This window comes from Erpetoichthys calabaricus, chromosome 3, assembly GCF_900747795.2.
Source record: "Erpetoichthys calabaricus chromosome 3, fErpCal1.3, whole genome shotgun sequence".
In the NCBI taxonomy this organism is placed as follows: Eukaryota; Metazoa; Chordata; class Cladistia; order Polypteriformes; family Polypteridae; genus Erpetoichthys; species Erpetoichthys calabaricus.
Genome location: NC_041396.2, coordinates 268,807,526 through 268,833,441, shown reverse-complemented (window position 1 = coordinate 268,833,441; position 25,916 = coordinate 268,807,526). Strand labels below are relative to the sequence as shown.

At 36.6% G+C, this 25,916-nt stretch overlaps 1 protein-coding gene across 2 annotated transcripts in view; it reads left to right on the top strand.

Moving 5' to 3' along the window:
* Window positions 1–13,021: 13,021 nt before the first annotated feature.
* LOC114648914 (period circadian protein homolog 1-like) overlaps window positions 13,022–25,916 on the top strand; it is a 67,890-nt gene continuing 54,995 nt past the window's right edge. Inside the window, exon 1 of one of the 2 annotated variants that reach the window (XM_028798251.2) lies at window positions 13,022–13,169. The gene's annotated coding sequence lies outside the window, so the exon portion shown is untranslated. The remainder of the gene's footprint in view (window positions 13,170–25,916) is intronic. The other variant, XM_028798247.2, reaches the window with a different exon arrangement.

The following is a 25,916-nucleotide window of genomic DNA, read 5'->3' as shown; positions in this document are numbered from 1 at the left end:
ATCTAGGATATGAGAATGACCTGACATGGCAGAGTTAAAGTGCTAGCAAGCCATGCAATTAAATAATTGACAAGGATTGTTTTTTAATTAAGCAACTGGGTTGGAACAAAAACCTGCAACCACTGCGGCCCTCCAGGACTGAATCTGCCACCCCTGGGATATACAATTGAAATTTTTTTTTCTTTGGAATTGTTTCAATTTCATTATTTGCACTTTTACTTTAAAGCTTCATAAAAAACAATATTTTTTGGAGACACATGTGAGAAAACAATGCATAACTGCCCGTGAGTGAATATTGTTCTGTTTCTCTAATAAATAATCTAATAACATTAGAATAATAATTTTTCTAATGTTTGTCCCTGTGATTTATTGATTGTTATAGCAAAAGCTATTCTCACGGTAAACTGTAACATTTTAATACGAATGGCATATCACGATCTCCTTTGGTGTGTAATTTATTTGTTTATCTGTTAATTTGTTTGTTTATCATTTATCTGTTCTCATCCTCTTAGACACCCTGCCCGGGACTGGTTCCTGACTTGTGTCCTTTGTTGGCTGGGATTGGCTCCAGCAGACCCCCCGTGACCCTGTGTTCGGATTCAGCGGGGTTGGAAAATGGATGGATGGATCCTCTTAGATCTGGAGTGCTGCATTTGACACCACTGATCATAATATTCTTAGAAATCGCCTTAGTCAATGGGTGGGCCTCTCTGGCAGTGTCTTAAATTAGTTTGAATCCTACCTGGCAGGGAGAAAATTCTTTGTTAGTTGTGGTAATTACAACTCAAAGACACATGATATCCTATATGGTGTTCCACAAGGCTCTATCCTGGGTCCGCTTCTTTTCTCAATCTACATGCTTCCGTTAGGTCAGATTATCTCAGGGCACAACGTGAGCTACCACAGCTCTGCTGATGACACACAGCTGTATTTATCAATAGCACATGATGACCCCGATTCTCTTGATTCACTAACACAATGTCTGAATTGTATTTCAGAATGGATGAATAGTAACTTTCTCAAGCTAAATAAAGAGAAAACTGAAATCTTAGTGATTGGCAAAAATGGATACAATGAGGCTATTAGAAATAAACTGGATGCATTAGGATTAAAAGTCAAGATGGAGGTAAAATGCTTAGGGGTAACTGTTGACTGTAATCTGAATTTTAATCGCATATTAGTCAGATCACTAGGACAGCATTTTTTCCACTTAAGAAACATAGCAAAAGTTAGACCTCTTATGTCATTGAAAGATGCTGAGAAATTAGTTCACACGTTTTCAGTCAGGCTAGATTACTGTAACGCAATCCTCTCATGAATACCCAAAAAAAGACATAAATCGTTTGCAACTAGTGCAGAATGCAGCTGGTAGAGTCCTAACCAGGAAAAGAAAATCCGAGCACATTTCTCCAGTTTTGATGTCACTATACTGGTTACCTGTGTCATTCAGGATTGACTTTAAAATTCTGCTTATGGTTTATAAAGCCTTAAATAATCTCGCCCCATCTTATATATCGGAATGTCTGACATCTTATATTCCAAATCGTAACCTCAGATCCTCAAAATGAGTGTTCTCCTTAGAATTCCAAGAGCAAAACTTAAAGAAGTGGTGAGGCGGCCTTCTGCTGTTATGCACCTAAAATCTGGAATAGCCTGCCAATAGGAATTCGCCAGGCTAATACGGTGGAACACTTTAAAAAAACTGCTGAAAACACATTTTTTTAACATGGCCTTCTCATAACTTCACTGTATTTAAATCCTGATACTATGTATATCAAATTCATTATAATAACTATTCATGGTGGCTCTAAAATCTGTACTAACCCCCTACACTCTCTTCAGTTTCCTTTTCCGGTGTCGGTGTTTGGTGGTGGCGCATCTACTCAAAGCACCGTGATGTTCCAACAGTGATGGATTAAAGCCAGAAGTCTGCTTGACCATCATCATCAAGTCCTTAAGTGAGAACCCTAATTACAAAGAGGACTATTTCATTTATGTTAGGTAGAATGCCCAGAGGGGACTGGCGGTCTCGTGGCCTGGAACCCCTGTAGATTTTATTTTTTTTCTCCAGCCGTCTGGAGTTTTTTTTTGTTTTTTCTGTCCTCCCTGGCCATCGGACCTTACTATTTTTCTATGTTAACTAATATTGTCTTATTTTAATTTCTTACTTTGTCTTTTATTTTTCTCTTCTTCACTATGTAAAGCACTTTGAGCTACTTTTTGTATGAAAATGTGCTATATAAATAAATGTTGTAATGTTATTCGCGGAATATATACATTACCTTTCTTTTTTGCCTGTTAAAATTTGCATCGCTTCTCCATGATCATCAATATACACCTAATCGAAATGTGTATTCTTTGAAATTCAACTTGTCGTTGCTTTAACTGTTCCGGGACCACAGATTCTCATAGCGTATGGTCCATTATTGGTGTAAATTCACGTTTTGTGCATTGAATGATGCGACTGCGAAAAGACTTTGTTGTCTACTTCTTTGCCTTTTATTTCTGACCTCGATTTGTCCTGCTAATTTTTCAATTACACCTGGTTCTGATGATTAATCACCTTTTGTTTGCGGTAATGTAATCTTTTCTATATTCTTTGATACTGTAGCGACTGACATGATAAAGTGTCACAAAAGTTGAACAATCGCCGACTTCCTAACCCCAAACACAACTTTCTAGCAACAACTCCAACCACTCCTCCCTCGGGTCTCGCCACCCCCCCACACCCCCCCCCCCCCTTTACCACATCAATCAATACTCCGCTATCAGTCTTCCATGCTGTACTCCGCCCGCCCTCAATCGGACCGAACAGTCACTTAAAACCAAAAAAGACTCAACCTGGCTGGGACGCTACAATACTTTCAAATTTTACTGCTTTCATATTCTGTACCTTTCTCTGCATGTGTATCGCGCCATCGTTTGTTGGAGCCTTTCGAATTCCACTGCTTTCATAATCTCTTATCTGCCTTTTTTTCCTCTCCAATGACTTTGGGTCTCTATTCTTCGTATTGTCCTTAAATGCTTTATATGTGCTGAAAGCACAGGATATTTGTGTACTACGTGCTTTTACCAAGTCTCATGTTTATGGTCCACGCGAGACGCTCCATGGCAAGTCTCTTTTGTCTCGTGGGTCTTTTAAATGTCTTCCGAGAAGATCACGTATCGTCGCTTTGCTCTTGCTTTCCAGGATTTTTTTTTTTATAATAGAGAGATTAGTGACCAGTTTTGCTGCTAATTAACAATTTCCCTTTATTTTAATTGACTTTTCTTTAGACTCTGACCACTGAATTGATTCTTTTTTCTTTAAATGGCACCTAAACATAAATATGATGTGAAGTGAGCCATCAGATGACCAACTAAGTTGGGGCCTCAAACTCCAACCAACTTCACTTTATTCAGTTTCTTAATTTGAAGCCAATTCTCGTTGCTAATTAAACCCGTTATTTAATTCCATGGTGCTCATTCTACCATGGCAGACATTTCCAAAACTGGTGATTTTCTTTTTTTAATAGCACTGTCAAAATGTTTTGTGGACCTGAGCAGATCAACATTACTGAGGCCTTACCTTTCTTTATATTCAGTTATTGTGTGATGAACGCAGGTTGTTGTTTATGTGTTGGTTCATTTTGTGTCTTAATATTGTTTGGTTGCTAATTAAGGAAAAAAGAAATAATTAAGGGGCCTGAGTCTTAAGTTCCTGCATCAATTAAAAATTAAGGCAAAGAGTTAATTAGCATCAAAACCTGGTCACAAATTTAAAAAAGGGTTAGAATGAAAACCTGCAGCCACAGTAACTCTCCAGGACTGGAGTTGGAGACCCCTAGTATAGACATTTTCACCCAGCAACACAAGATACCTTTCATAACAGACAAGAAAGACATTCAAACCAACAGAATAACATACAATGCTAGATCATTTCAGTATATGATAAATTACAGAGAAATGAACAGTACATGGGAAGAAAGTAACATTAAGAATAATTTTACAAGACCAGGCCACTTTGTCCATCACAGCTGATCTATCCTTTAGTCATTACAGATATCAAGTTGAGATCTGATGATGTTGAAAGATTCCTATGTATTCCACTGCATGGCCAGTTTTACCTATGGTCCTATTTTTGAAGAAAACATTCTAATATCGAAATTTAACTTTAACCATCATCCATCTTTTCCGTTGCATTCTACAAAAACACTTTACAGTAATGTCTGGTACTAACTAAATGACTAATTCTTTTCATAATTTTCAACACCGAAAACATTCAACTCTTTCAATCATAGCTCATACTCTGCAGACCTGGGAAAAATTATTTGGTCTTCTCTGCACTTTACCTTGTGCAGTTGTGTTATTTTTTTGGTATTATAGAGACCAACCCTGCACACACCACTCTACATGAAGCCCCAGAAGTGTGTCGCTGACCCTATGAATAACATTACGAACTTACAGCACTTAATTTTGAGATGTAGAGTTGATAAGAGTTTATAAACGGCTGAATATATGTAGGGTACATATAAAAATATCACCAGGAAAATAAACACAGTGATAGATCATCTTTGGTTGGTATGCAGTTGACATTTCATTGTTAATATTGAAAGAACCTTGGTGCAAGGCCTGAACAGAGACAGAGAGAGAACCTCAAAGCCAAATGAGCATTTCTCATAAATTTCATAACAAGGTTTTACAATAGCAAGAAGATATCATCTAATCGCATTTGTCTGGAAGCCTGAGACGAGGTGAGCAGTAAATGCATCCAACACTTGGGGGTGTGGAGGTTTGCCGGCTTTTTACTCCGGCCCTCACCCCCAGGCCGCCAGGAGGAGCTCTCCCAGCAGCGTGGACATGCCCCGAGTTCCAGCAGGGCCTCATGGACTATGTAGTTTTTTATACACAGCCCTGCTGGATACCTTGGGGGCCACCGGGAGTCGCTGTAGGGGGGCTCGTGGACTCTATGTGCCCTATAACCCGGGAGTACGTCACGGTCACGTGACAGGAAGGAGCGACGTGCTCCCCGGGGTGAAGAAAAGGACTGTTTACCCTGACCCGGAAGGAAAAAGGAACTGTGGACTGTTGGACAGGAACACCTCGGGTCAGGGAATATAAAAGGACGATGGGAAAATCCCAGACGTTGAGCTGTGCTGGGTGGAAGGGCGGCAACGCGTCTGGGAGTGAGGAGGATTATTGTTATTATTGATTTATTATTGGGTATTCATTTAAATATTGTGGAGAAGAGGGTGCTTTGTGCACATTTATTATTATTATTATTAATAATAAACTATTATTTGGACTTTTATCTGTGTCTGACGTCTAGTCTGAGGGTTCAAGGGGTCACGGAGACCTTAAACTGTCACAGGGGGAACTTGTAAACTCGACATGGACAATTTCAGGAGGTGAAATTTAAATACAAGATGTGTAATATAGTAGTGCTACTAGATAAATGCTGTAATCCAATCTAAAGATAATGAAGGTGAGAAAGATTACATCTACAATGGAGGAAGAAATGTAAGATATAAGATGGACTGTGAAGACAAGATTATACACCAAAATATGGTCTATGAGGACCAACAGGCAACTGGCAAGGACATTTTAATCTTTTTTATTTTAAAGAGAACTATCAAATCAATGTTTGAAATCGAAGATAACAGAAATAACATTCTGCTACTTCTAAAGTTTTGACTTAAATATTCTCATACTGTCCCTTTATTTTCCATATCCTGACGGTAAGCTTATGGCTTGTCATACAGTTTTCAAATGAATAGATCCATTCACATATAATGCAAAAAGTATCTGCAGTGGTTGGCTCCAGTGGAGTCATTTTGTTCAAATTTGGCACACTTATTCTTCAAAGACATTTATCTGGAAAGTTCCATTTTTGTTGTTATATCTTAAATAGAATGCAATGTACAAATATATATAAAGAAATAAATGTAAGGGGGAAACCATTTTAAGCACAGAGTAAACAAATATGTACTCAGCATTTATGTTACACCAAAAACAACCTCATGGCTGCATTAAGGCTGCATTATCTGCACATTACAATGATTCAATATTTCTTTGACACTTTATCAGAAAAGCTGCAGACCTGCTCTCCATCATACACTGAAGCAGCTAAAAATTTTACCATGAGGCTTTAGGGTACATCTTTCAAAAATGTTATATTTTAAGAATTTGAACCTCCAGGCACCATTTTGCTATGGTCTCTCGGTTCTGTAGATTAACTCTAGGCAACATCCACAAGATCAGAATGCATCTAACAGAGTACACAATACTACTCCTGCTCCATGCTTTTGTCTGGTCACATCTGGACTACTACAACTCTCTGCTGGTAGGGGCACTGTCCTGAGTCACTAATCTGCTGCAAATGATTCCAACTGCAGCGGCATATCTGGTGTTCAGCTAACCAAGGCAGACACACGTCACTTGTCTTTTCAGGTTACTACATTGGCATCCTGCACCAGTATGTATCAAGTTCAAATCCTTGATGCTTACCTACAGAGTAGATAATGGGTCAGCACCCATATACAGTGGTGTGAAAAACTATTTGCCCCCTTCTGATTTCTTATTCTTTTTGCATGTTTGTCACACAAAATGTTTCTGATCATCAAACACATTTAACCATTAGTCAAATATAACGAAGGTAAACACAAAATGCAGTTTTTAAATGATGGTTTTTAATTATTTAGGGAGAAAAAAAAAATCCAAACCTACATGGCCCTGTGTGAAAAAGTAATTGCCCCCCTTGTTAAAAAATAACCTAACTGTGGTGTATCACACCTGAGTTCAATTTTCCGTAGCCACCCCCCAGGCCTGATTACTGCCACACCTGTTTCAATCAAGAAATCACTTAAATAGGAGCTGCCTGACACAGAGAAGTAGACCAAAAGCACCTCAAAAGCTAGACATCATGCCAAGATCCAAAGAAATTCAGGAACAAATGAGAACAGAAGTAATTGAGATCTATCAGTCTGGTAAAGGTTATAAAGCATTTCTAAAGCTTTGGGACTCCAGCGAACCACAGTGAGAGCCATTATCCACAAATGGCAAAAACATGGAACAGTGGTGAACCTTCCCAGGCGTGGCCGGCCGACCAAAATTACCCCAAGAGCGCAGAGACGACTCATCCGAGAGGTCACAAAAGACCCCAGGACAACGTCTAAAGAACTGCAGGCCTCACTTGCCTCAATTAAGGTCAGTGTTCACGACTCCCCATAAGAAAGAGACTGGGCAAACACGGCCTGCATGGCAGATTTCCAAGACGCAAACCACTGTTAAGCAAAAAGAACATTAGGGCTCGTCTCAATTTTGCTAAGAAACATCTCAATGATTGCCAAGAGTTTTGGGAAAATACCTTGTGGACTGATGAGACAAAAGTTGAACTTTTTGGAAGGCAAATGTCCCGTTACATCTGGCGTAAAAGGAACACAGCATTTCAGAAAAAGAACATCATACCAACAGTAAAATATGGTGGTGGTAGTGTGATGGTCTGGGGTTGTTTTGCTGCTTCAGGACCTGGAAGGCTTGCTGTGATAGATGGAAACCATGAATTCTACTGTCTACCAAAAATCCTGAAGGAGAATATCCGGCCATCTGTTCGTCAACTCAAGCTAAGCGATCTTGGGTGCTGCAAACAGGACAATGACCCAAAACACACCAGCAAATCCACCTCTGAATGGCTGAAGAAAAACAAAATGAAGACTTTGGAGTGGCCTAGTCAAAGTCCTGACCTGAATCCAATTGAGATGCTATGGCATGACCTTAAAAAGGCGGTTCATGCTAGAAAACCCTCAAATAAAGCTGAATTTACAACAATTTTGCAAAGATGAGTGGGCCAAAATTCCTCCAGAGCGCTGTAAAAGACTCATTGCAAGTTATCGCAAACGCTTGATTGCAGTTATTGCTGCTAAGGGTGGCCCAACCAGTTATTAGGTTCAGGGGGCAATTACTTTTTCAAACAGGGCCATGTAGGTTTGGATTTTTTTTTTCTCCCTAAATAATAAAAACCACCATTTACAACTGCATTTTGTGTTTACTTGTGTTATATTTGACTATTGGTTAAATGTGTTTGATGATCAGAAACATTTTGTGTGACAAACATGCAAAAGATTAAGAAATCAGGAAGGGGGCAAATAGTTTTTCACACCACTGTACTATACATGGAGAAACTTGTGAGGTCCTATACTCCTTCACGACCAGCCAGGTCGGCTGATGAATGGCATCTGGGTATACCACCACTGCATGGCATCAAATCTCAATCCACACTCTTTTCATGTGTTGCTCCTAGCTGGTAGAATGAGCTACCCACCTCCATTTGAAATTCTAGAATTAGAAGACTCACTTGTTTGGTGGATTTCTGACTATATTAGCTGTTAGGTTTCATAACCTAGGAATTGTAACTCGCTTGAATTTCAACCTCAGCTCTTCACTTGTGATGATCAATTTTATACCAATGACTTGTAACACTTACATCCAAACAATCCCCAGACTGATGTTTACTTGATTATGGTGACCTCTTTTCTAAGTTGCTTTGGATAAAAGCATTAGCTAAACAAAAAAAATGTAAGTTAATCACAGACACTCCACAACCAACAACTAACAATAAGACATCAATCGATGCCATTTTTACATCACTTAGATTGGAGTCTGCTGTCTAGGAAAGCTATTGACCCACAATGACAATATCTGGGCTATGTTTTTAACACTGTAAAATACTGTTAAAACTACAACACTGTACTAATCCTGTTATTTTTTAATTATGACTAATTTCTACAAGTATATTTAATAAATAAAAATGTGATAACTAACACTTTGATGAAGTAACTAAAGAATGTTAAATGCTCCCAATTTGTAGTTAGTTAATTGAGTCTCAAAACCCACCTGAATATAACACCAATCCTATTTTTTGTAACTAGTTCTTGGTTGTGAAAACTATGGAGGATACCTTTAAGTACCACATTAAAAAACACCCTTTAAGTACCACAATAATCCACTGATTGGTGGATTTTGATAATACACAAGCCTGAGGATTGGTTAATTTAATATATGGGCTTGGTTAATTATTCTGTCACAGAAATGTTCTGCATGTATCTAGCAGTGAATTGTCAGCCTCTCTAAAATTGGGGCCAAAATAAAATATTACCAAAAACCCCTGCGATCACACCCTCTTCTCCCTTCATCATGGTATTAGTGTTACCAGGTAAACAGTTTTCCCATTCAGTTGGGCTGTTTTTGTTCCTGCAGAGAAAAAGAGCTTTCATTTTTTGTGTTTTTTTAAGCGTCTTTAAAATTTAAAAAAATAAATAAATAAGTGGTATTTTGGGCTGTTTTTAAAAGCAAAAATAAAACTGCTACAGTTGTGCTAAGCTTACTTTGCATAACGTTATGTGTTTTAGGGAAGAAATTCCGAAGAAATGACATAAACTCACTACTAAGTCCCACCCTGGACATACTGTAGTGGTGGTGGTTTAGGGATATAACTAATCAGACAGATCATGGACATCAAAAAACATGCTCAATGTAACACACAGTATGGCAGGTCAGTGTAGTTGCATTTTAAAGTCAGTACAGTACAAGTAAACATGAACAAAAAATAAAAAGACATTTAAAATAATCAAACATCACAAAGGCACAATTAATTAACAAAAGAGAATATATATATATATATATATATATATATATATATTATAATATATATATATATATATATATATATACATACACATATACATACAGTGTATATATAATAATTCTGCCAACATGTTCGAAAACTTAAGAATCTTAAGGACTTTAAGTATATAGTAAATTTCAGTTTTCTTTAAAACTTGAAACTGCAGGGAAGATAAGCTGCAACCAGTAGATAGATAGATAGATACTTTATTAATCCCAAGGGGAAATTCATGTTTATGTATGTTATGGTTCTATATGTTCATGAGGTCATTATTGTCTGATACACGGAGTACAGAGAAATTCTTAATTATTAATTAATTAATTAATTCTTAATTATTGGCTCATGTACAAAGTATAGTGCAAATGTTACTTGTGTTAAACAGCATGCAACACATCACCACCCTGAGTGGAAATGTATTGTAAAACCTGCAACCTCAATAAAGGCAAGAGATCAAGTGCAGAAAAGTGTTATCAGGTATGAGCATCTCTACATTTGAATATTGTATACGGATACAAATGTCCATTTACGTTGAGCTGTTTTTGAGATATTTTAAGGAGGATTTAGGCAATAATTCCTAGTGATAACTTGCAACTGTACATGGTATGGATTTAGAATAGTCTGAGTGCTAAAACAAGGACAATACCCTATCTGAGCAAGGTGATCTGGGATGCTGCACAAAGGAGCAGTCTGATCATTTCAGAAAAGTTACAACTGACAACTAGTTCATAACATCAAACTGAGATACATTTTATATTCTGTAAGTCACTAAATTTGCTTGGAGTGAGCTTACTACCTATTTCTATGATGTTACACACATAACTGCTCAGCAGATTCATTAAAGCTTAGGCCTAGTCCACAGTAGTCTCGCAGAAAATAAATCACGATGGCTCCATTGGACTAAGTCCACACTAATTAGGATGAATGTGAAAATGCCATTTTCATTTAAAAAAAATTCCATTCACAAATGTGTTTTCAAATTGTTTTATTTTAAAATCCTGTGGATTTTGCCTATTAGCCTTGTGTGGTTTATTAGTAAATCTAAAGTAAATCTAAATGCCAAATTAGCTAAAAAATAAAACAGACCTCTTTGACTGGACAGATGATAAAGTCAAATGAGTATACGGCTGACAAAGCCTTGGAAAATATGAACTGGGAGTCCTTTCAAAATATTCAAGTCCTAACAAACATGGCCCTGTGGGTCCAGTTGGGGCTGTCTCTGGGCAGAGCAGACTATGTGCTGAACAAAAATGACCCGTTTAGCTCTCAGTGGGTCCACTTTACAGTATACATATTGGCCTCATTTAGGGGACTACTGGGGCTAAAGTACTATAGGACTACTTTGCACTTTACCCACAAAAAAACATTAAGTATAGCCCAAACTTGGGTATTTGAGATTTTAGGAGGCGACACACATGTTTTAAGGCACAGTACCTATCGACTGATGCACAGAACTCAGGAAAGGACTATCCTCACAGTAAAAATAAGATCATGAAGAAAATTATGAGATCAAACTTAAATCAGTGCCTGGTCATATGACAGCCATATGCCAGTATTTTCAAAAATCTTTGTTTTCCCTAAACATACTACTGTGATATATACCTATCATTTTAAAATTTACACACTTTGTGTAAACACATTCTATATTTTTAGTGGTTAATTAATACTAATAAAAAAAAGATGCAATTTCAAATGTATCTGTCTTGGTGTGGACTGGATATATGAAAGTACATTAATAATCATGTTTGTTGGGGGTTGTGGTTTGTTATAATATTTATATTTTTTTGAGGTTCTATAAAGTTTTAATTTCCTTTTGGGGACAAATAAAGTATTATCTATCTATCTATCTATAACCAAGAATTAAAAGTACACAGGAAAACTATACTGTAACAATTCTCCATAAAAGAAAACACTAAAATATGCACCCAGTATAGATATGGTTGTATTCTTTATGCTGTTAGGTACTTTTGATATAATCTATATGATTATTTCAGGATTTTTCAAGGGGGCTTGGGGCTGTGGGTTGTTCCCACGAACTGCAACAACCCTCTCCTTTGTTTTCCCATATTGAATACTGTAAAAAATCTCAATTAATCAAAAGTTGTTTGATGAAACACCTTTTAACCTGGTTAATATTCTATCTGCTAATTAAGTAACGTTGGATTGATTTTACTATTTTCTACTGTGATCATCATCGTGTGTTCTGTCGGAAAACGAGCATACTTTTTATAATATAAACTGTATATAATATAAAATTTATATAAACTGGAAAAGTGTAGAATTGTCATTACATAAATTCTGCCCACGAACCAGCAAACTCCCAGTGTGGATTCGAAGGTCGTGCATTTCTGAAGTGTGCCTTGCCGCCTTTCTCCTGATGGTGGCCTCCTCTCTGCACAGCACGACTCCGCCTAGCTCACACAGTTTTCGGTTCAGCAGGGACACCATTCTGCCAGCCGCGTGCCCACTGGTAGGGCGGAGACAGTCGCTGACGTCAGGGACACAGCGGTCTCACGTTGAAAACTGCATGCAGACTGCAGTCAAACCGTAAAGCCTCTGATAGCGGGATAGGAGAAAAAAACAAGGCTGAATGATTACCCCAAGAGGTGGCACTGAATGATAAAAGATTGTAAAGCATTACAAGAAGCAAAAAAACAATATTTAAGTTAATGCAGAATATTCTGCAACCTGGCAGTCCCACTGAGCTAAATCGTTTAATATTTCCGTAGAAAATAAACTGCTGTAGCAATGGATTGAGGTAACGTAACAATATTAAAAAAAACACAGATGTTTCATTATTCGTTATTTTTCATGCGATTTGTTTAAACGAGGTAAGCTGTAAAATTGTCGTCAGCTAGGCCAAACAAAAACGTGATTATTAACGAAAACAAGGTTAACGAATTATTTCAATAACTTCCAATATTATCATGCTTTTCAAAGATGTATGTCAGTTCCTGTTGCAGTGTAGCGGGTGTGAGAACTCTATATCAAAACGTGCGAATGTATGAGCAGAACTAATAACCGGGTAACATATTCGCAGTCTGAACCAACTGTCTCTCTCTAGGTAAATGGTCACGGAATGGGGCAGGTCTTTTTAGTGAGTGCTTGTATAGCTCGAGTTGTACGCCTCTACTCGAATACCTTCGGCCCTGCACACAAACACGTAAACATATTATGTAGGTCTCTGCCTAACTGACGTTTTAGAGCAGGCATACCGCAACGTGACTGAGCTGACCCACGCGGATTAAGCTTTCCGCGGCAACCAATCTGAGCACAAAGGGGTAGGACGAGTAAAGAAAAAGGCGTGGTTAAATGAATTGGAAAACCAATCATGAACGTTGTAGGCGAGGTTAGAGAAGCACGACACGTGTAGTTGTGCGTGTAGATCAGCGTGGATTAGTTTTGTAGCAAACTGGGTTTAGAAGACTGGCTATGGAGACGTCTTTTACTGGCCTACTTCAGGAAACCGTTTTCGTTGCTGCGAAGATCTAAAGTAAACAGTGTACTTGACGTAAGTATACATTTCTTATATTATGTTCTGCATTGTGTGTTTTATTTTTTCACAATAATACAGCAATCTGGTTTTGGTTCCTTTGTTCTTTGTGTTTCAGACATGTTTACCGTTTTACGTTCGTTAAGTGCTTTCCTACAACTTGGCCTCTTTTCGAGCTTATGAAGTGGAGATCAAGTGCGTTTTAGGAAATGTTTACAGTTTAATTACAATCCTGAAACTTATTGGTCATAAGTCTGTTTTTATATTACAGGATGTAAGCGTACGTTTCATTCCTGGATACGTACAGAAATCGATCTTTTTCTTCATTTGTTACTGCGTGTTTCGGACGTGTGTGCAGTCTTGTGATCGTTAATTACTTCAGGCTGTTCTGAAAGGTGGATTATGGCACGTATTGACAATAGGTTGAGTGCATTTTGCAGAAATGTTTTAAATCTATTGGTGATGGTTATAAATGATGAGCGCATTTTGCAGAAATGTTTTAAATCAAATGGTGATGGTTATAAATGATGAGCACCTCTAGGGAGATTTTACTTTTATGTTTACCGACCCCGCCCGGCGAAGTGGAGATTTGATAGCCTTGTTTAATACGATCGTTCGGTTTGCTCTGTGCTACAGTGGTGGAATTCGTTGTTAATACCATAAAAAGTGGCAAATTGTATTGCTTTTAATCGGTCTTTGATGCAATGTGTGTTCCCGAGCGATCGCCACACATGGGGTGGAAGTCTCGCTGAAAAATGGGCAACCTCGGTTTACAGATCAAGCAAATCAACGTGTAAAGGTAATTTAAAAACAATTTTTGTGCCCTGTCTGTTCGGTAACGCGAGTTAACACTTGGACGTGTAATTCACATTATACAAAAATATATGATTTGAGTACTTAAGACCTGTTATCTACCAGTATGGTCACGTCTTTGAGAACATGACTTTATGCCATCAAAGGCATTACATGTTCATTTATCTTATTCATTTATCTATTCACTGTCTTAATCTTCTTTATTTATTTATCTGGTTTGTACTATGCTATATACTGTATACGCTGCCGTTCTTTATTATATTCTGTAAGTGCCTTGAGCATGGGAAAGGCGCTATATAAATAAAATGTATTATTATTATTATTATCTTCCTGAAAAAATATTTATTCACTTCTATGCTCTGTGAGGCAGTTTGACATGACCTTTTTATTAAAGCCAGTGTGATGAAATTGATTTATTTTTTATCCTTCTGAAAAATGATGGAATATTACCCTTGAGTGTATAAGCAGGGATTATTTACAAATAGTAAAAGTTGCAAGATCTTATTAATTAAAATTTTATGCACTAGGTTTTAAAGATAACTGGAGGGTAATAAAAGTGAGCTGGGTCTTGAAGATTATTCCTATCTGGCTAAAATTCAAATGGTGTTTGTTTGGTTATAACATTTGGAAGGTGGCAAAGCTCTGGCAGCTGTAAGCTAAGCCGTTTGGCTTCAGTTACAGTATCTGGCATTTTAAGAAAAGCTGTGGAGTAGACTTAAATAAATATAGAACACTGTACTTGAAGTCAGCAAGATCAGATCCTACAGTTACCTCCCTGCCTGAACCTGAGCAAGGCATTTGACTTGCCTACAACAATGTGCCATTTACATTTTTTTTTTTTGGTTGTGTTTAAAAATAATGATGTAATGAGAAACATACAAATGAAACTAAATAAAATAGGCAGGTGTTGACAAGACAGGTTTACCTATGCACTTTAAAAAAGTTAGAAAATACATTTAAAAAAAGTATAAATAGGGTACAAGAGTGGATAATATTACATCTGGAGTTATAGTTTTGTAAACAGTATACCTTCTTTCTGTTCTCTGGGCACCATTTTGTGTGAGATCTTTGTTCAATAAAGTTGTGTGGACGTTTCACATGAAAACCTATCGTCACATAGCTGGAGCAGATCAGTGTAAAGTACATCTGTGTCTCTGTCTCACACAACTGAGGCGCACATCCATGTGAGACTTTTATCTCTGTTTTGCCTCTGCTGCCCAGTTTTGACTTCCAAACTATGCTTATTGAAATACCAGTGTGTTTAGTATCACTTTCCGCTTCAAATCAGTGGCCGGAGTTATTGAGTAAAGCTTTTTTAGTAAACAGTTGGATTTTCTAAGACCAGTGACTCATACACTTGAAAAGCAATACTCCTGTCTATGTTAGGTGCATTCTGTGTAGTCTTTGGGATGTTCTAACACTTTTCAACAAAGTGTTGTTTGGGACTACTCTTTCTTCTACTCAGTAAGGGTATATTGGCCGAGACCTTTAGAGACCTCTTTTTTCAGGAATGGTTAGTTTCTTCTTAAATCAACTACTTGGATGTGTTATTTTTCATTACTTCAATTTTTATTTTGTATAGTGCTGTAAACAGCATAAAAGAGGCAACAGACACAATGGGAGGAACTTGAACCAAATGTAGATAGAGTAAATGTTTAGAATAAGAAGTAGAAAGATGAATCCAATATTAAGATATTGTAGTACATTTAGAAAAGAAGAATTGGCAGGATGCACTGTGGTGACAGTGAAGTAGTTTTAAATAAGGAAAACACAGGAAATCTGAGGAAAGCACAGTGAATGCATATAATGGCAGCTTTGTTTCGTGATTTTTGTAGTAGGACAGGAGCCTAAAAAACAATAATGAATCTGTAAATCTGTTGTAGCATTGGCATGCTGGTTAGCATTCACAATCTAATCTCTGGCAAAATGGTGTTTTTAATGTTTTTTCAGTCTTTGATAAGTTTTCTGACCCATCCTAAAGAACATGTGTTGACCTAGTGCACTCTGTAAATCAGTTGTATGCTTGTGTCCATAAGCATAGCTGTCAAACTTCTAGGATTGGCTTCTGACTTGCATCGGATGTCACCAAAATAATCATAAGCCCTCTGCAACCTTGCAATTTATAAAAATGTTCTCAGAGAAAAAAAATGTTGCATTCCTTTGAATATTGTTTTATGTTAGAGTTCTCGGTCTAGGCTCTAAAAGATGAGCATTTTCTCAGCCAAGGGTGTATGGTCCTGTAGTGTAGGTTTTTGACTGCGTTTCATGACTTGATTCAAGCCAGAGTGCCAAAAGTTAAAGCTAAATAAAATTATGCTGTTTTATATGCCATTGTTTACATAAAAATATTTATATCCTACTTCCTAAGCAGTGAGGGGATATTGCAGTGTTAAATGCAATGGGCCTCATTTGAGCTCTTGGAGGCCTTGCTCACTTGCTGCTGACTAACTGAAAATCCTGAAGTGCATCATTTTAGTACAAAACCTGTCTAGTCTCTTACAAGGTGGGGGGGGGGGGGGGTGGGGGGGGGGGGTTATGGCAGCAGTGGAACTTAATTAGCGCACCATCAGACACAAGGCACAAACCGTTCAGGATGAGATGTCAGCCAATGGTAGAGCACACTACAATTCAAATTGTTGCTGTATATAAATATTATAGCACTTGTTGTGATGTTAGAGAGCTGCATACCTGGGAGTGTGAGGCAGCACCAGCACTAAGGGCACAGTGACAGAATGCATTGAATGTTGACAAATACAATGCAGAATCTGCACATTTAATTTTTCTGCTGTCCTAAACATCACATCTACACAGAAAAATTTTAGGCCTAGGAATGTTGACATATTCATTTTTGCGATTAATGTGGCCACACATTAAAAAATATTGTTGCATCCAGGCCTGGCAACGAGGCAAATGCTTCAGGCAGTGCTTTGGTCAGGATGGCATTTTCATGTAATTTTATTTTTTAACATTACGAAACAATAATACAAAAAAGCTGTGTGTACCTAAACAAATATGCACTTCCAGTACCATATTTATATACTACCTTTAAATGAAAAATTTAGTTCATAAAAGTTTTTTTAAACATTTAAAATTTCATATTACACCGTTCACAATGATACACCACATGTCAATATGCACCACTGGTGTTGATTTTTTTAATTTATACATACTGACATAGGTGCAGGGGAGAGGGTGAGAAGGGGGGGTTATGGCAGAGAAAAGTTCAGAATGTAAAAATTTTTTTCCCCCATTTTATGTTTCTGTAAGAACATCAATTCAGTTTCATGTCACATACGTGCTAAATAAGTTATCAATGAGTAGGACTAAAATCAAAATAAGTCTGTAGTACCTCAGTATTTAACTTGTCAGTCTGCCAGGTGGGCTTACAGTGCTGACTGCCCTAATAATAATAACAAAAGTTTGTGAAATAAAAGTATAATGATTATCCCTACCCATTATTCCAGTTTGCAGTATGTTCGCTAATTTATGCAAAGAACAATACATAACCATCCAGGTAAAGTCAACGGTTGTTTTGATTGCTTAAATTTTTATGCCAATTTGAGAATTAATACATTGACCTCATTTTCTTATTGCTTTCTTTTCAGTTTGCCTTTTAGGAAGGCATTCAAATTCGGGTTGTACTTGCTCAAGTAGTATTATGTTAAGAAGGTTTAAGGTCATTGCTCAAATTTAAACTATACCATTTTTTAAAATTCCTTTGTGTTGATTCTACATTAATTTTGTGATTCGGTGTGTATTTACTTCATGATTTATGTATCACGTTTATATTTACATTTTTAATGTTAATCATGATTAATTACATATATTTATGTGACTAATTAGTTTTTTTTAATTGATTCCCAGCGCTAAAAATTCTATGTGTTTTCAAAACATTAGTCATACAAAAAAAGATAGATAGATAGATAGATACTTTATTAATCTATCTATCTATCTAAAGATGGTCCATCTAACTTCTACACTGCAAAAATAATAATAAGCAAAAAATTAATGTGCCTATTTTTGTGTTTTCTGTGCAATTTTTGTTTTTTTTTTTTTTTTTTTTTTTTTTTTTTTTTTTTTTGCATTGAGGCAGGGTAGGAAGAAAGGACAGTCTTAAATTTCACTGGACCAGTGGACTGTCAGAACAACCATCACTATTCAAATATAATTTCAAATTAAAATGTAAAAAATTTTAAAAAAATTTGTATTTGCACATGCTGACATTCGATTTTTAAAGTCTTTTTTTTTTTTTTAAACCTCAAACTAATTTCAGCTTTGTGTTACATCAGACACAGTATACACTATATATTCCAAGATCAGCACTTTTGCAATTTTTAATTGTTAGTTTGGACAGATTTTTCTACTTCACTACTTTCCTTTATGGATCTACTTAATAACACATCCTGAAAGTGTCATTTTGCTTTTGCTCCTGTTCCATTTCACTCTTGAACCTGAGATCCCTGATTTGCTGTTGTAAAACCATTACGTATTCATTGTAGTGAGCAAAAAGCAAGCAAAAGTTGGTTTCCTTTGTCATTAATCCTAATGAGATATAACTGTCATTATTCTAATTTTCCTTTTTTATTATAAGGGATTTAAAAGTATTATTTTAAACAGCATTTTCAGCGTCAGCAAGTATACATAGCTACCTTTTTTTTTTTTTGTAGCTACATTTGTCTTTTGGAGACTGCTGGCTTGACACATAATTCCTAAAACAAATGAAAAATTAAGTTATATGTGTTATATATTTGCTGAATCTGTAAAAATGAAAAAAAATCCTGTTCAGTTTAATCCCGTTATGTTATTCATTCCACTAAAGAAAGTGCTCTGAATTTTTATGTTGACCTCAACTGTCAGTAACACTTCTCCATTACTGCCAGAAGAGGGAGACATCCACACACAAAATATTTATAAGAGCAAGTTTTTCAGTTTTAACCAAATAGCATTTCTGTTCATCATTTTTCAAACATTCATGATACAGGTTTAGTTTAGTTGTAAGGGCCAACATTCTAAAACTCTCATTCTCTATAACTGGTGTATTTGACTCATTTGGTATAATGATAACCAAAGCATTACATTCCTCTAACCTACCTAATCCAATTCAGGGTCACTAAGTGCAAGATGGGAAACCACAGGGATCTAACTAATCCATCGCAGGGCGCACATGCACACACAACCCCCACATAGGCCTAAATTTATAATTTGCAATGAAACTGACAAGCTTTTCTTTGTGCTTATGGGAGGACAATCCACACAGACACTGTACATGTGGGATTGCAAGGTCAGAATAATGGATTTCCTAGGGGGCAGTGCTAAGTATCATACCTACATACCATCACTGGCGCAGTGAGTTGATAAGTAAAATAAATATATATTAACATTTCCTGTTTGGGAATGCAAAAGTGGCAAACCTCCACTGCTGTAAAAACATTCCCTCTTTTGGATATATTCACAAATCTAAATTGGCCAGGTATGACATTTGTGATATCTCTTTTTGTGCAACATCTACGCAAACTGGCCATTATTGCCCTGCTAGTCCATACTGGAGTATAGAGGGAATGCCAAGTCACTAATGTGTGTATCTTTCATGTGTGGCTCTTGTTGGACCCTTTTTTTGCAGTATAATGTTAGAGCCTTGTAAACACACATTTTGATGCCTGACTTTTATATAGTAAACACCATATCAAGGCAGTTTACAAGCACCATTACTTCTCATAGTATTTTTGTGCTTATAACAGAAATACTGTAACTGACTTGCTCAAGGTCACACAGAAGGCCTGTGCAGGGGGACTGAACCTGCAATCTTGTGCTGAAAGACTCACTGAATCTTATCTAATATTCTCAAGCCCAATTAAATCAGCAGCAGTGGGTGCATGGCAGATGCCAGCCCTAGATAAGATATAATTCACCATACAGCCCACTCAAGTAACATGAAGATTACATAACCCTGCTAAATATGACCAGCAACCCAAGACTTGTAGAAGGTATTGGTGCACCGAGTGCTTATTTTTTGGACTCTGGGCACCCACTGTGGTTGCCATGTCTGGCTATCTGCATGAAACAACTCAGTTGACTGGTTTTGTTGAAATCTGTCAGTCTTATTCTTCAAGGAAATTTCAGTTTTCATTGAGATATATAGATAAAGCACATTTTACACATTTTTTGAAATTTCAAAGTCTCCAATTAAAAAGGTTTGGTGAATTTTCAAACATGTCTGTGGTATGGAGATGCAATCAAGATGAATAAAGCAAAGTATCCCAAAAAGTGTTTGAAATGAAAGGTGAAGGAAAAAGACTGAGGGGAAGACCTAGAAGGGTATTGGCGAAAAACAAAATCAAAGCAGCAGACAGACAGAGAGTGGTGACCATGAAACAAGTGAAGATCCTGGCACAAGACAGGAAAGAAAATAATCAATGCATTCAAGACCCCAACATTCTAAGGTAAAATGAGAGAAGTTTAAAAAAAGTCTGTCTTAAAACAGAAAAGCATTCTGTGTGACTTCAATTACAGATTAGTTTACTATTTCAAATTTACCTCAAGAGGGGTCACTTCAGCTTGTAAACTGCATGTCTGACTCTTGATGGCAAAACAAATGTCTAATATAAGTTAGTGAAACCACAGGAGAGATGTGTGCAAGCTACTTCTACACTCCTGCTATGTGTGGTGAGTTAACCATAAAAGTTAAAAATAAATAAATAAATAAATAAAAAAATTAAAAACTCAAAGTTTGTCATGTGCACAGTAAGGAAACATGTTTCCCTGTACAATGAAATTCTTTCTTTGCTGTCCATACCAAATGACAAAACCAACATATAAAGATAAACATAGATAATAAGTAGGAGATAGATAATAAGTAACAAGAGGCAGCATAAAGTATAAAAACAGAATAGAAATATAAAGTGTAATGTGCGTGATGTGTAGGTGTGTGATGGACAAGTCAAATACAGTTACAGTTGTGTGAGGTGGATAGAATGAGGTGAACCGTGATTATAAATTCCAGTCAGTAAATCACTAATCTAAAAGTAAATACGAGAAAAGATTTCAACTCTCCGGGCGGCACGGTGGCGCAGTGGGTAGCGCTGCTGCCTCGCAGTTGGGAGATCTGGGGACCTGGGTTCGCTTCCCGGGTCCTCCCTGCGTGGAGTTTGCATGTTCTCCCCATGTCTGCGTGGGTTTCCTCCGGGTGCTCCGGTTTCCTCCCACAGTCCAAAGACATGCAGGTTAGATGGATTGGCGATTCTAAATTGGGCCTAGTGTATGCTTGGTGTGTTTGTGTGTGTCCTGTGGTGGGTTGGCACCCTGCCCGGGATTGGTTCCTGTCTTGTGCCCAGTGTTGGCTGGGATTGGCTCCAGCAGACTCCCGTGACCCTGTGTTCGGATTCAGCGGGTTGGAAAATGGATGGATGGATGGATTTTAACTCTCCATTGAGTACATCTTTCAAAACTGTTATGTTTAAGAAATTTGAATGACAATCATTCCTATACCCTCCATAACTAACAACAGGACAACAATCGATGCCATTTCTCCATCATTTATATTGGAATTGCTGTCTATGAAAAGATACTGCGCTACCACAATTCTATTTGTGTTACTTCTTTAACTACATGATGTTGTAAAATGCTGTTAAAAAGCACATATTTAATGTAGTCTTGTTAAAGCATGTAATTGCATTTTTGCAGTCTGTTATCACTTATTTCTGAATATGACCTTTTACTATAAAAATAATAAACTGATAACTGCCTCTTTAATGAAGTAAAACTTAAAATGCTCCAACTCTGAAAATGGTAAACTAAGTGTCACTCCATGCATACATTTTCTTTTAACTTGTTTAGATTTGATTTTACTTTCATCCTTCATATAGGACAAGCTGTTTCTGTCTTCTGCATAAATGATCTGCTTTTCATGCACGTTTCAAAAGCGCAGCAATAAGCTGTCACATGTCTTCATTTCCTGTTTGTGCCTGTGTTAATAGATTAGCATACTGACATGGCAATAGTCCCAGTTTGAACCTTGTGTCCAGGATTGGTGTAGCACCTCATAATCCTGGTTAGGAAAAAAATAACTGGTATTAAAAATAGATGTCAGTATTTACAAATTCATCCAATCATCCTGCAGCTGAACAGACTTGCATAAGAGGTTTCAAATTAGTCCTGGCTTTTCTCCGGGAAGCAAGACTAAGTCAAATACTTTTTATATTTATAATTTCATTAGCTTTCTGTTTTAAACTCTATGGTCGTCAACTTGATGTGACACATACCTGAAAATGTAATTCTGTATACTATAGTTGCAAACAAATTTGATAATGGGTTGTACTGTAGTCCATTATTTCACTTTATGTTATGGTTTCAATATCAAAACACTTTGCAAAGCAGATGCTATTAAAGAACAATGTGAACTATTTGATGGATGTATGTATGTATGCTGTTCCTTCACAGCTCTAGAGTCCCTGGTTCAATTCTAGGCTCACTCAATGTATTTATGGCAAATGCATATTTTTAATGCGTCTGTGTGGCTTATCTTTGAGTACTTCACATTTCTCTGTGTTCACAAAAATGATAACCAATTCAGAATTGGTCCAGAGTGGGTTTATGTTCATGTGTGTGTTTGTGAATATTATCTTTCATCACTTGGAATCCTGTTATTTTTTTCCTGCCTCATGCACAGCTCCAGCTCTTCTTGACTCTGCAGTGGAATGAGCTGGAAAATAGATTTTTATGCACTTCTTAAATAAAGCCAATTTAGGCGGTAACTGATTGGTGTCATGTCATACTAAACATAGTAGATGAAATTTGGGACAGCACTTAAAAATGTCAGGAGTACGACATAACCTAAAAGATAACACTTATATGTACAGTTTTAAATCAATTTCATCTAATTCTGGGTAATGGAGGTGCTTGAGTCTATTCTGAGACAATCAGGCTCAAGGCAGGAACCAATCTTGGACAGCATGTCAGTGCCTTATTAGGCTCACTCATATTCATACAGGGCCATTTTATTTTAGATGAAAGTTCATAGAGGGTAATGCAAAAAACCTTTGGCATAGTGAGAAAACTAACTTTAAAATGTTATGGTAGTTGCACAGGTTTGTTTGGGCAAGGATGTGTAGATAAATTTTCAGTAATGTTTAATTTTAAAGGCTTGAATGTTATCAGTATTTGAGTGAACTGGAAATCCATTTAATGTTACAAAACCATGTTAAGCATATACTGTTTGACAACCATGAAAACTGTGTTGGAAAACCATGAAAAGGTGAGCAATGAATACCCAAAAGATATGTGAAGTCTTCATAAAGCATTTGTAGATCAGAGATGGAACCCGGTGATATTTAAAAATGATTAAATTAAAGATTAAAGAATATGTTTGGTATTTTTCAAGATGACCATATTTTTTCACAAACACATATGCATGTGCCATGCAAAACTGTGTTCTATACGTTAAGAAATTTCTATACATTTAAAAAAAATACAGAGCCAGTCCTGGCATTTTTTAATGAAAATGTTTCAGAAAGAAAAAGCAGATCTTCAACATTGTTTTAAATGATAGAACTGAGGAATCCACGTGGACAGAACAAAGAAAACAGTTCCTGGAATTTGAAATTAATATTTTCAGAGAGTTATGTAAAACTGTAAAATAAGTTTATTTAATGATTGCCGGGCATCTCTTTAAAAAGAATGTCAAGTAAAAAGAAAGTGAAAAGTGAAAACGACTGTTTTACTAGTCATTTTTCACACTAAGTGACAAAAACCACTGCACTGATCTATTCAACTGTAATAAGTAATTAACTAAATTAAACAATAGGCTTCCTGTTTAACTAAAAAATTCATGCTGTAAAAACATAAAACGGATCATTTGTTTTAAAATGACAGTGCAGAAGAACCCAGTGGAGGGGGGGGGTCTAGTTATTTTTGGGCCTGCAATGATGAAAGATATTTGATGACTCTTGATTTTGGATGCATTTAGTTTTCAGCAGCTTATAGTTTTTGATACATTTTTTTTTCCAAACATCTCATCTTCAGTCAGAAAAATGAGGTGCATCTGATATTGTATTAAGATTGTAACTTGGTAGCACTGTGGTTACTAACGTGCTGCTGTTTCTCAGTTCCAGAGTCTTGGATTTCAGTCCTAGTCTGTGTGAAATTTGCATGTTCTTTCTTTGTTTTTTTCATGAGTTCTCCACTTTGCTCTTCACATTTCTCCACTTTGCTCTCCACATTTCAAAGGACATTTAGGTTAGGTCAGTTAGCTGTTATAAGCAAATGCAGTGTGAGCAAGAGTGGAAGTGTGTAGGAATGTCCCATGTGATGAAATGGAACAAAATCCTTGATTAGTTTCCTACCTGTAACCAGTACTTTCAGGAGAGGAACATACTTGTTGAAGGAGCATCTGGGAAGCTAATCCACAGTGAAATGATTTTTTATAGTGGTTGAAAATATTGATGCTTATTCAGTCAGTTTACATAATTTAAGGTTGGAGAGAATGCTAGTTACAGAAAACTTTGAAAACCAATCTTCATTTTTGAATGGTATCTACACCCCATTGTATGTAAATCATGTAATGAAAATAGTAAGGTGGTAAAATCAAATGAAAATGTAACCAGTGCCTGGCAAATAGAAGGCAAATGCCTGAAGAGTGGATTGTGCCATGTGATAAGAAAATGAGCCAATGGCATACGCACATAGGTTAAGTAACATACTACTTTTCTGGTTATGAAATTTGAAAAACAGATATTTCCTTTTCATCTTGGACAGTGTTGTTTTAACATTGTTGTTCGCCGGACACTGAACATCCAGTGAGCAGCTGCATCAAGTGATTTTTTTTTCTCAACAGCTGCACAGTTAATGAACCATTCATTAATTTTGAAAGGTCTTTGTCAATATTTTTGTTCTTATTTTTGGAAACAGAGATCTGTTTTTGAGTTTTTCTAACCTTTTCTTTTTCATGACACATACACATTAAAAGACTAAATGGCAGTATTTTATGAGTAGGCTTAATTATCAAGCACGAGGAGCCATGAATTAAATGAAGTCTAGGTGTCAGAAGTAATCCCAAAATTGAAAAATATGTGTTACTCCAAAAATATGTTACTCCAAATTCAACTCTGTGGCAATCTATGAATCTTGATTTTACATAACACTAATCAGGGAATGCTGTATAGCAAACAAGGATACATTTTTGTAAGTGTGCTCTTCTGTGGACTGGTACCCTGTGAGTGGTTGCTTCTTGTCTTCCTGCCAGGATAGCCACTAGCGCCCCACAACCCTTAACAGAAAAAGCAGAGTAGAAAATGTCAAGATAAATGGAACATAATGAATGAGATCACTTGTTCTCACACAAAAATATGACAAAACCAAGCTTATTTTCTGGCAGCATGCAAAAAAATAATCCATAGTTTCATTAATTTAACTAGTTTTGAGTGTTTGATTCAAAAACAAATTAATCTAAGTACTTAGTTCTAATGATTGGAAGAAATAAAGGGAGAAAAAGGACTTTACATTGTTCTCAACATAGTGGCTATGAGTTCATATTAGATTTGTTATAGACAAATTGGTTGTGTGCTATAGAGTACTAAGCAAGTAACATTTAAAACAGTTTACTGCTGTTGCTACTTCACTAATACATACCAACATATGAGAACTACACTTGCCTCTGGCTTTGTAGACACCTCAGTGGTTTAGTCTTTCCAGGAAAAAGAAAGAGGCCTCTACATGATAAAATACAGAAGGTAGAAAAGAACACTTATTTCAGGACATTTTGAAAAGAGTTTTCATATTATGAAATGTTTCATTAGATCAAAAATTCAGGACTCCTTGTGAAGGTCACAGTCTTGGTGGGAACATGCCATATGGCTAAACCTTGTTAAAGCCACAATGTTACCAGTTTCACCACGACCACCACTCAATGAGTACTGCTGCAAATTATTAATTTATAGAAACATTATTTATTAATGATGT